The 10,312-nt window shown below is 44.8% G+C and overlaps 1 protein-coding gene across 5 annotated transcripts in view; it reads left to right on the plus strand.

The window, feature by feature from the left end:
* The window catches only part of ZBTB38 (zinc finger and BTB domain containing 38), a 175,930-nt gene extending 170,009 nt beyond the window's left edge, over window positions 1-5,921 (plus strand). For 4 of the 5 annotated variants that reach the window (XR_005792092.1, XR_005792089.1, XR_005792097.1 and 1 more), the window contains one exon: window positions 629-1,376. The gene's annotated coding sequence lies outside the window, so the exon portion shown is untranslated. Of the gene's footprint in view, window positions 1-628; window positions 1,377-4,076 lie in introns of those variants that run through there. The other variant, XR_005792091.1, reaches the window with a different exon arrangement.
* Window positions 5,922-10,312: the final 4,391 nt, after the last annotated feature.

Genomic DNA, 10,312 nt, shown 5'->3' on the forward strand with positions numbered 1-10,312 from the left:
GAGCCTAATCTCCCTTCTCTTGGTTCCACCCAAAGCAAGGAGGTTTGTGAGGTGGATGGGGGAAAGGTTAGGGGTTTCTGAAGACTTCATCTTTGGGACTCTGAGAGGGCCTGACGTTGCAGGTGATTGGCATCACCCCAGGAATGGCTTCCTCAACAGCATAGCATCATTCTGCTGGGAGAGAAGCAAAATATGATTTCCTGGGCTGCCTCCAGGACCAGTATGGAATAAATTGGACCAAGGAGTTCCCATCTGCTCCAGAGAAGAGCCCTGGAAAGCAGCTGAATCGAGAGCCAGCAGGCCTCCAAGCATAGGCCAAGGAAAAGGTGAATCAGCAGTAAGACTGGGGGTGGACACCCTAGGCAAGAGCCAGATGGAGGATGTGGGGTCTGCAGCAGCAGCCAGAGCAGAGACTGAGTCATCAGGGAGCAGAAGCAGGCCTTCCAAGGCAGGAGGGACCAGGCCTTAGGTACTGTAGTTACAGCCTCAGCAGAGCTCGCAGAACTTCCAGAGATGGATTGGATACAACCCAGGAAGCGTCCAGACCACCCACCCACAGCAGAAATCAACAAAGATGCACAAGATTCTGCATGGACTTGAGGATCCTATCTTTTCTCTGTCCCTGCAGGGTCTGCTAGCCACAACTCCACCATCTCGAAGAGACAGAAAAGGAGGATGTATTTACCTAAGGAGGACCATTTACCTAAAATGTCTGTTTAAATTGTGTGCCGGAATACTTTTCTCTCCCTTCGGTGGCTAGAGGCTCATCAGGAAGACAAAAACTATTTTAGAGACATGAAAATGCTGCATCTTCTCTTGCGCATTTGTGAGGAGGGTGAAAAAATCTGCAACCCTTCACACTCAGGAGTGTCGCCAGCTCTTCCCGTCCTCCTCCCCGTTGCTAAATGTGGTGCCGCTTAGCTGCTCAGTTCCTCCCATCCACCCACACCCAACTGTGGAGAAGAGCTTGCAGGGTCCAGACCAGATCTTTGGGAATTCCACCACACAACCAGGGGGAGGGGAGAGGGATGGAAGTGGTATAAGCCACACAGGTAGGTTGCAAGGAGAAAGAGACCACGGGGAGCAGGGGGCATGAATGTGTTCAGATGCATCATGTAGGAGAGGGAGAAGAAGGGAGAGAGTGGGTGGATGGAGAGCACACTATTGGGGGGGAACGAGAGTGAGGAATGGAATGGTTGAATATTAGAGAAGAGGAAAACTATTTTGGTGAAAGATGCTGTGGATTACATACTTGGATCCCATTCATATTCCTTGAGATTTAAAAGTGGAATTCCTGGAGCACCTGGGTGACTCCGTCGGTTAAGCGTCCGACTCTTGATTTCAGCTCAGGTCATGATCTCATGGATTGTGAGATCGAGCCCTGTGTCGGGCACTGCGCTGATAGTGTGGAGCTGCTTGGGATTCTCTCTCTCGCCCTCTCTCTGCCTCTCTGGCCCCCCCCCCCAAATAAACAAATAAATAAATTTTTTAAAAGTAGAATTCTTACCAGGACTTTACTTTTTTGAACCCTACCTACTCAGGGTCTGAACCACATGGATCGCAGTTTTTGGCAGGTTTACAAACACAGACACCTGCCATTTTACTGAAGATGTATTCAGATAGAGCACGGATTCTCAATGGGAGATGATCATGCCTCCTAGAGGCCACTCAGCAATGTCTGGAGACATTTTTGGTTATCACAACCGGGAGATGCTGTTGGCCAGAAATGTTGCTAAACATCCTACAACGTACGGGACAGTCCCCAAGAGCAGAGAATTATCCCAGCCAAAATGTCAATAGTGCCACAGTTGAGAAGACCTGGTATAGAAAAATGGAAGAAGGAGCTGTTGTCTCCTTATATCTTCTCTTCCCAAACACTACATGAAAGACAGCTTTTTTTCATTTTATTATTATTTATTATTATTTTAATGTTTATTTACTTTTAGGGGAGAGAGAGAGGTGTGAGCGGGGAAGGGACAGAGAGAGAGGGAGACACAGAATCCGAAGCAGGCTCCAGGCTCTGAGCTGTCAGCACAGAGCCCAACACAGGGCTCGAACTCACGGACCATGAGATCATGACCTGAGCTGAAGTCGGAAGCTTAACTGACTGAGCCACCCAGGTGCCCTAGCTTTTTTCATTTTAAACATTTTATCAAGCTTGGCAATATTAATTTTTTTTAATTTTTTTTTTTTCGTAATCTCTACACCCAATGTGGGACTCGAACTCTACCCCCAGATCAAGAGTCACACACTTGACCAACTAAGCCAGTCAGGTGCCCCTGTGATATTAATTCTTAAACAGCACTAAATACATACAGTACTATTATGCAAATCATAGATTTTGGGTTCCTAAAAACCTTTAAGTTTAGGAGAGTTCCTATTGTAGAATTCTAGACTCCATAGAAAAATAAAGTTGAATATTCGGAGGTTTCCAGAAAATTCACAAAAAGCCTTAACACATATTTCTACTCTCAATGTAAATCTACACCAAACTAGCACACCAGACAAAATAGCTATTACATTTCAGGTGTGATCAGTATGAGCAACTATTGCTTCTCTCCATCTTTTGCTCACTACTAGAAGATCCTTAGAGCCGCCCCCTCTGCCCCCAGCAATTTCACTAAAGTATTTGTTTGGTGTGGCTGCAGATAAGACATCTAAGAAGGATTATTTGGGGTAAGGGTGCTAAGCGATAGTGGTACATCTGGCCCTCCATTCAAATGCAGTAGTAAATGCCTTTGGATTTTGATTCCACTCTTCCTGGCCCCTCTCCATCAGCCTTTCCTCCATATCTGCACAGATAGCCCTAGAGTGTCCTCATAAGGATGACCTCGCGTGGCTTAAAGCAACAACACAGCAAACTAGAGGCTTCCATTTTAGTGGCCATATCGACTCAATTATTTCAAATAGGTCACCAACTTATCAAACTTCCTATTTCTTTTGTGGCTGAATATCCATGTCTTTTCCCTGGAATTCAGTTTTATGAAATAAATGCCAAAGTCTTCAAAATTACATAAAATACAGTTTGCAACAACAAAAATATTACTTTTAAATGTTTTAAGGGGAGAGGAGTTTATTTTCTCATGACATTCCTGACCTCTATTTTTTTTTTTTTGATGTTTATTTATTTTTGAGAGAGACAGAGACAGAATGCGAGTGGGTTAGGGGCAGAGAGAGAGAGAGGGAGACACAGAATCCAAAGCAGGCTCCAGGCTCTGAGCTGTCAGCACAGAGCCTGACGTGGGGCTCAAACCCGCAAACCGTGAGATCATGACCTGAGCCCAAGTTGGAGGCCTAACCGAATAAGCCACCCAGGCACCCCCAATCTCACTCTATTTTAAATTGAAGATGGGGTGGGGGGGGTCACTTGGGTGGCTCAGTTGAGCAACCGACTTCGGCTCCGGTCATGATCTTGCAGTTTGTGAGTTCGAGCCCTGCGTCGGGCTCTGTGCTGACAACTCAGAGCCTGGAGCCTGCTTCGGATTCTGTGTCTCCCTCTCTCTGCCCCTTCCCCGCTCATGATCTGTCTCTCTCTGTCTCTCAAAATTGAATAAACGTTAAAAAATTGTTTTAATTTTAAATGGGAATCAGTGACCTAGGAGAAGACTACCAACACCCTTGACCTTGGGAGGTTAATTCAGGCATCTGTCCTTTCATTGGGGTCCATACTGTGAGGGCTAGAATACAGGGCTGGGTTGTCCTTAACCTCTACATTTTTCTGAAGGGCCATGTCAAGAAGTCAGAGACAGGACACAGTGCCAGAGGGAGATTGCCACCAGGCCCAATCCTAGCAAAAATGCCACCTAAATAACTGCCTTTAGATACCCCCAGTTTGGTGGAGACCTGACTCCTTCCTCCAGTAGCAGCAAATGGCATGCACAGCCACCAAGTGATGAGCAGTGTGCATCAGGTGATTTATGAATGAACAACTTGGATTATAAGAGATGGTTTCATAGTGTCAGCACATGATGTGCAAAAGTCAAATTTGTAACAGCTAGGATCATGCTTTTGGCTTCACTGACTGACAAATGGTACCTTAAACAAATAGGCATCTATTTTTTTTTTTCTCTCACCAGAAGCCTGGAGGAATGAAATTCAAAGCTGGTTGCAGAGGCTCAAATATTTCAGGGACAAGAATTCACTTGTTCTTTCGGCCATAGTCATAAGACAGCTGTTGCATTTCCAGGCATTGTATCCATGTTCAATGAAAGAAGAAGGCAGTGGAGGGGGGTGGGGGGGGGCGCACAGGGAGAAGGTGTGGCAACAGACTCATCTATTCTCCCAACAAGAAAAGCAAACCTATTCTGGAAGCACAAAGAAGACTCCCTCTCATGTCTCATTGAGTCATATAACCAACCCTGGCTGCCGGGGACCAGAAAAGCAATATTTAGCTTTATTGACCTCCATAGTGGAGGCTACAAAGGAGAAGGAGGTGGGGAGTATCTGTTGAGTTAACTATAACATAAAACTCTCCTGTTTCCAACCTGGCATCTTAGACTAGTTGGAGGCCCAAAGGAAAGAGATGAGGACTAGGGCTAAGAGTTGATTTTATGAGAGATTCTGAGCCCAAGCAGTGCTACTTAGGGGCCTAGCTGGAGAGGTGGCCATTCTTACCAGATTTGCTGACCGCTAGAAGCATTTTGTGAGCTCTGAAGGACAATGTTCTGGGCTTGGGCCTTGACATTTTCACAGCAGGCACCATAAAGTGGCGAAAGTCCCTCAAGCTACTTCCTGGGCAGACACAGTGACAAAGGGAAGCTAGAGCAGGAAAGGAAAGACATAACAAACCCAGAAACCCCCATTCTACCAATGGTAAGTCTAACATCCCTTGGACACTCTTGGAAATAAGTAATTGGGGAGAGTTTAAATTATTTGGGCAAGTGGAAGATGGAGGCAAGACCAAGAACTTTTGAGTTAGTGATGTTAATAGGATTTCATGTGTACCTGCAGGCTGATGTGGCTGCCTGGAAGTTAGATCATAATAGCAAAAATGAAAACAACTTGCAACTTTGAAATCAAAGTTTTGTTGCTCCTACAACAACTTAACAAAAAATCGAAAATGTTTCAATCTAGCCCACTAGTAGACCAGTTCCCGACCCATGAACTTCTGCTCTCCTGGCTATCTCTGCCCCAAATCAGCTGCTTGTTACGCACACAGCCCCAGCCCAGGGGAAGGATTGCAACCCCCTCACCCTGCCTCCTTCCCCTTCTCCTTCCTCATCTGACTTCTGAGATGTTGCCTTTTCTCTGCACCTAAGCTCTCTACAAAGCCCAGGCTCAGCCCAGCATGGTTATGTGGTCTACTCTGGTTTCCCTTGTGGGTTTTAGATTCAGCATTCTGAGCTCATTTATTAGCAGCTTCTCTGAACAGGCCATCTCTCATTCATTTGCTCATTCATTCATTCATTAATGCATTCATTCATCATTCATCAACCATTTAGTAAGTGCCTTCTATGTTCTTCTGTGTTTTATTGTGCACTAATGAGTCAAAGGCAAATAAAATATTGTCCAGTCTGTGACAATCTTAGACTCTCTGGGCACTTCATAGCAGTGGAATCATATGATATTTGCCATTTTGTGGCTTATTTCCCTTAGCATATCCTCAGAATTCAACTATAATGTATCACGTGTCAGAATTACCTTCCTTTGTAAGGCTGAATAATATTCCATTGTATGGATATACCATATTTTGCTTATCCACTTATCTGTAATAGACACGGGTTTGTTCCACGTGTTGACTGTTGTGAATAATGCTGCTATGAACATGTGCATACTAATCTCTTCAGGACCCTGCTTTCATTTCTTTTGGGTATATATCCAGAAGGAGAATTGCTGGATCGTGTAGTAATTCTGTGTTTAATTTTTAAGACCCATAAAGACTTCTTTTTTATTGACAAAATAAACTGTAGTTGTTTAAGCCATTTTCTGACAGTTTTTCTGTTACTTGCAGCCCAAAGCCTCCTAATTGGTATGATGGAGGAGAGAGTGGGGAGGGAACCTTAGACAAAGGGAGAAGTTGGATCACAGCAGATCTGCATTGAACCACCTGGCACATTTAGGAAACTACACAGAGCTAAGCATATCAGCACATAAAGTGTAGGAATGTATCTGTTGCATCTGTGACAGAATGCATCCTAGCTAGTTTAAGCAGGAAAGAAATGCATTAAAGGTACTGAGTAACTGGGGACTCAGTTACCTGAGTCAGTTAAGTGTCTGACTCAGTCGGTTAAGCGTCTGGGTGGCTCAGTCGGTTAAGCGTCTGACTCTATTTCAGTGCAGGTCATGATCTCACGGGTTCTTGCGTCCCAGCCCCACATTGGTCTCTGCACTGACAGTGTGGAGCCTGCTTGGGATTCTCTCTCTCTCCTTCTCTCTCTGCCCCTCCCCTACTCATGCTTGCACTCTCTCTCTCAAAATAAAGAAAGAAACTGAAAAAAAAAAAAGGTACTAGGTAACTAAGAATCTCTTGGAGGGTCAAAGAGTCAAGTTGGAACTGTTTTTTCATCCAAGAACAACAATTATTCTCTCCTCTGAATTTAAGTCTCTTAAGGCTGTAACTCCCTGGGGGAAACTGTGTCAAATGTATGCATCCTAGTTTCCAGAGAGACTTTGACCTCGAGAAAGATGGACACAATGTTCTGAAGTTCATTCAAGTTCAGTAGGAAAGAGTGCTGTGATTGATTGGCAGTATGTGCCATGGGGATGAGAAAGGGAGGTATGGGAGCTTATTATGGACTGAATGTGCCCCTCCCATTCTTTTTTTTTTTAAGTTTATTTATTTTTGAGAGAGAGAGAGAGAGAGAGAGTGTGTGTGTGTGTGTGTGTGTGTGTGAGAGAGAGAGAGAGAGCGGGTGTGGGGGGGGGTGGATGGGCAGAGAGAGAGGGAGACACAGAATCCAAAGCAGGTTCCAGGTTCCAGCTGTCAGCACAGAGGCCCACATGGGCTCAAACCCACAAACTGTGAGATCATGACCTGAGCCGAAGTTGGATGCTTAACAGATGGAGCCACCCAGGCACCCACTTTTTTTTTTAATGTTTATTCATTTTTTGAGAGAGAGAGAGGCAGAGAGAGACAGAGCGTGAGCGGGGGAGGGGCAGAGAGAGAGGGAGACACAGAATCTGAAGCAGGTTCCAGGCTCCAGGCTCCAGGCTCCAGCTGTCAGCACAGAGCCCAATGCAGGGCATGAACTCACGAACCGTGAGATCATGACCTGAGCTGGTGTTGGACACTTAACCAACTGAGCCACCCAGGAGCCCCTGTGTCCCTCTCATTCTCATGTTGAAGCCCTAAACCCCCAACGTGGCGACAGGACCTTGAAGGAAATAATTAAGGTTAAATGACATCATAAGAGAGGGGCTCTGATCATTATAGTGTCTTTATAAGAAGAAATACCAGAGGGTCACCTGGGTGGCTCAGTTAAGCATCCGACTTTGGCTCAGATCACAGCTTGTAAGTTGGAGCCTCGTTTCGGGCTCTGTGCTGACAACTGGGAGCCTGGAGCCTGCTTCAAATTCTGTCTCTCTGCCCCTCCCCTGCTCATGCTCTGTCTCTGTCTCTTTCTCAAATATAAAATTTAGAAAAAAAAAATGAAAAAATATTAAAAAAAAAAAGAAGAAATACCAGAGAGTTCATCTCTCTCTCCATGTGAACACATCAAAGAAAGGCCATGTGAGGACATAGCAAGAATAACCATCTGAAAGCCAGGAAGAGAGCTCTGACCAGAAACTGAATCGACCAGAACCTTGATCTTGGACTTCTAGCCTCCAAAACCGTGACAAAATAATTTTCTGTTGTTGAAGCCACCCAGTCTTTGGTATTTTGTTATGGCAGCTCAGGCAGCCCACAGAATTGTAGCATACGTGTCATGTGGTCCCCATCAGTGCCAGAAAACCTCCACTTTGCAACTTCTTCATTAAAGGTTTTTAGGTAAGAAAATGCTGATTTGCATTCTTGAAACACAACTCTGGTGGCAACGCGGGGAGGGGTGGGGAGAGGAACAGACAGGAAGTAGACAGCCTACTTAGGTGTCTTTCAGCAAGTCAAGGGAAAGATGATGAGAGGCTAAGAGTGGCAGTGGAAATGGAGAAGATCACTTTGAAAGACATTAAAGGGGCAGAATCTACAGGATTTAGTTCTTGAACATGAAATACAAGGAAGAGGAAAGAGTAATGACTCCCCAGTTTCTGGCTTGGGCATATGTGAGGTTGCAATTCATCCAGGTAGAATATGGAGGGAGGAACACAGACGGGGAAAAGCAAGTTCACTTTTACAAAATCTCAAGTATCACCTCACAAGATGCTTATTAATTCTATGGGAACACAGTGACTTTACAGGGGGCAAATCTGGCAGATAACAGGCTAACCAAGGAATCAAAACGAATTATCACCAGTAATGGGATAGGTGGTCACATGAGCTTCCAGATAAAGATGTACCGAGAAGAACTGAGCATTGCTTATGTAGTTATTCCTGCCCAAAATACATAATACAAATGGGGGGAAATTCTGCAATGTAACTGGCCTGCCCTGCTCAAGAATAATAAGCTTGTGAAAGACGAGGAGAAACTGAAGAATTGTCCCAGCTTAAAGGAGAGTAAAGGCATGGATACTGAATGCAATAAAGATCATTACTAGGACAATTGGTGAAATTTGCATAAAGGATATAGAGTAGCTAACATATTGCTTCAATGTTAATTTCCTAAGTTTGATAAATGCACTAGTTCCTATAAAGAACTTTTGTTTGGGGGAAATACACACTAAAGTAGGAGTAAAGGGCCCATGCATTTGCAATTCTCAATTATCTTCTCAAAGAGAGAGGATGGCAAAGCAAAATATTTTTAAATGTTAACATTTGGAGACTTGGGTAAAGGGTATATGTAGCCTAAAATTACATTTTTAAAAAAGTTTTTTAAAAGAATACATTTTGGGGGTTGCCTGGCTGGCTCAGTCAGAGGAGCGCGTGACTCTTGATCTCGGGGTCATGAGTTCAAGCCCTATGTTGGGTGTAGAGATCACTTAAATAAATAAAACTTAAAAAAAATGAAAGAATACATTTTTGGACTTTAAAAATTAGGTGTAGGTCCTTGGGATTATTGAAATTCAGTGTATTTTTTTAAGTTTATTTATTTATTTTGAGTGAGAGAGAGCAGGGGAGGGGCAGAGAAAGAGAGGAGAGAGAGAGAATCCTAAGCAGGCCCCACACTATCAGCACAGAGCCAGATTTGGGGCTTGATCTCACAAACTGTGAGATCATGACCTGAGCCGAAACCAAGAGTCAGACACTTAACTGACTGAGCCATCCAGGCACCCCAGAATTCAGTGTATTTCTTATTGAATAAGGGTTAGCATTCCCCCTCCATTCCTGGAGCATAAGCTCTTAGCAAATTTGCCTCCTCAGTTCAGGCCATCTAACCTTCACTGTCTCTCCCTGGTGCCTTTGTAGGCCTCACCTGCCTGCCTGGGAGACATATGCTAGGTCAGCCATCACTCTTCTTTCCCCAGAAACAGTCCATCATTCAACTTCTGAGCCTTCATGAGCACTGGGGATGAGAGTCCCCTGGACCCAAGGCCCTCCTGGAGGGAGCATCCTTCCCCTGCTGTCTGCAGGTATGATGCCCTTCTGTTCCAGCCTCAGGGCTCCTGCCTTAGCAACTTATCATCCCTTGTACTTCTTGTTCCTAGACTATCCTCCTTTCAGGAAGTGAGCGAGGGTCTTTGGACCACTCCCTTCCAAGAGCTGAAAACTTTCCCTAGCCAGTCCCCTTTAAGGCCCATTTCTTTCTCGTGCAGGGTTCGCCTCTCCCTTCTTACTTCCCTGGTGGGACAGTACTGTAGGTGCCTTCTCACATCCTAATATGAGAGATCAGACCCCCTTGCAGGATCTGCAAGAGTCTAGGAGACCCGTTCTGTGGGCTAGTTTTATCATCTCCCACTCTGACCTGTAGCACAAAGAGGACAGAAAAGTCTTACAGGACTTTTGGATTAGACTGAATCAGTTCAAATCCCAGATATCCTATTTACTAGCTGGCTGACCTGCAGAAGTCTTTTAACCTTTCTGAGATCAGAAAATAAGAATCTATAAAATAGGAATAACAACAACAAAACCAACCATAAACAATATCAACCTACACGAAGAGTCTGGCACTCTTAGTTCCTGGGTTTTGTCTGAGGGTGGAGATGCTTTTCAGAGAAGTCCCCTTGGGCTTGCATTGTTGTGTTTCTATCTTCATTGATGTTTTCCCACCCTGAGCTTTGCTTCAAGAAGGGGCTTTGGACCAGCTCTGTAGCCAGCTCCTTTCTAGTTCCTTCTAATTTC

Source organism: Herpailurus yagouaroundi, unplaced genomic scaffold, assembly GCF_014898765.1.
Source record: "Herpailurus yagouaroundi ecotype Mexico unplaced genomic scaffold, PumYag 159, whole genome shotgun sequence".
Classification (NCBI taxonomy): Eukaryota; Metazoa; Chordata; class Mammalia; order Carnivora; family Felidae; genus Herpailurus; species Herpailurus yagouaroundi.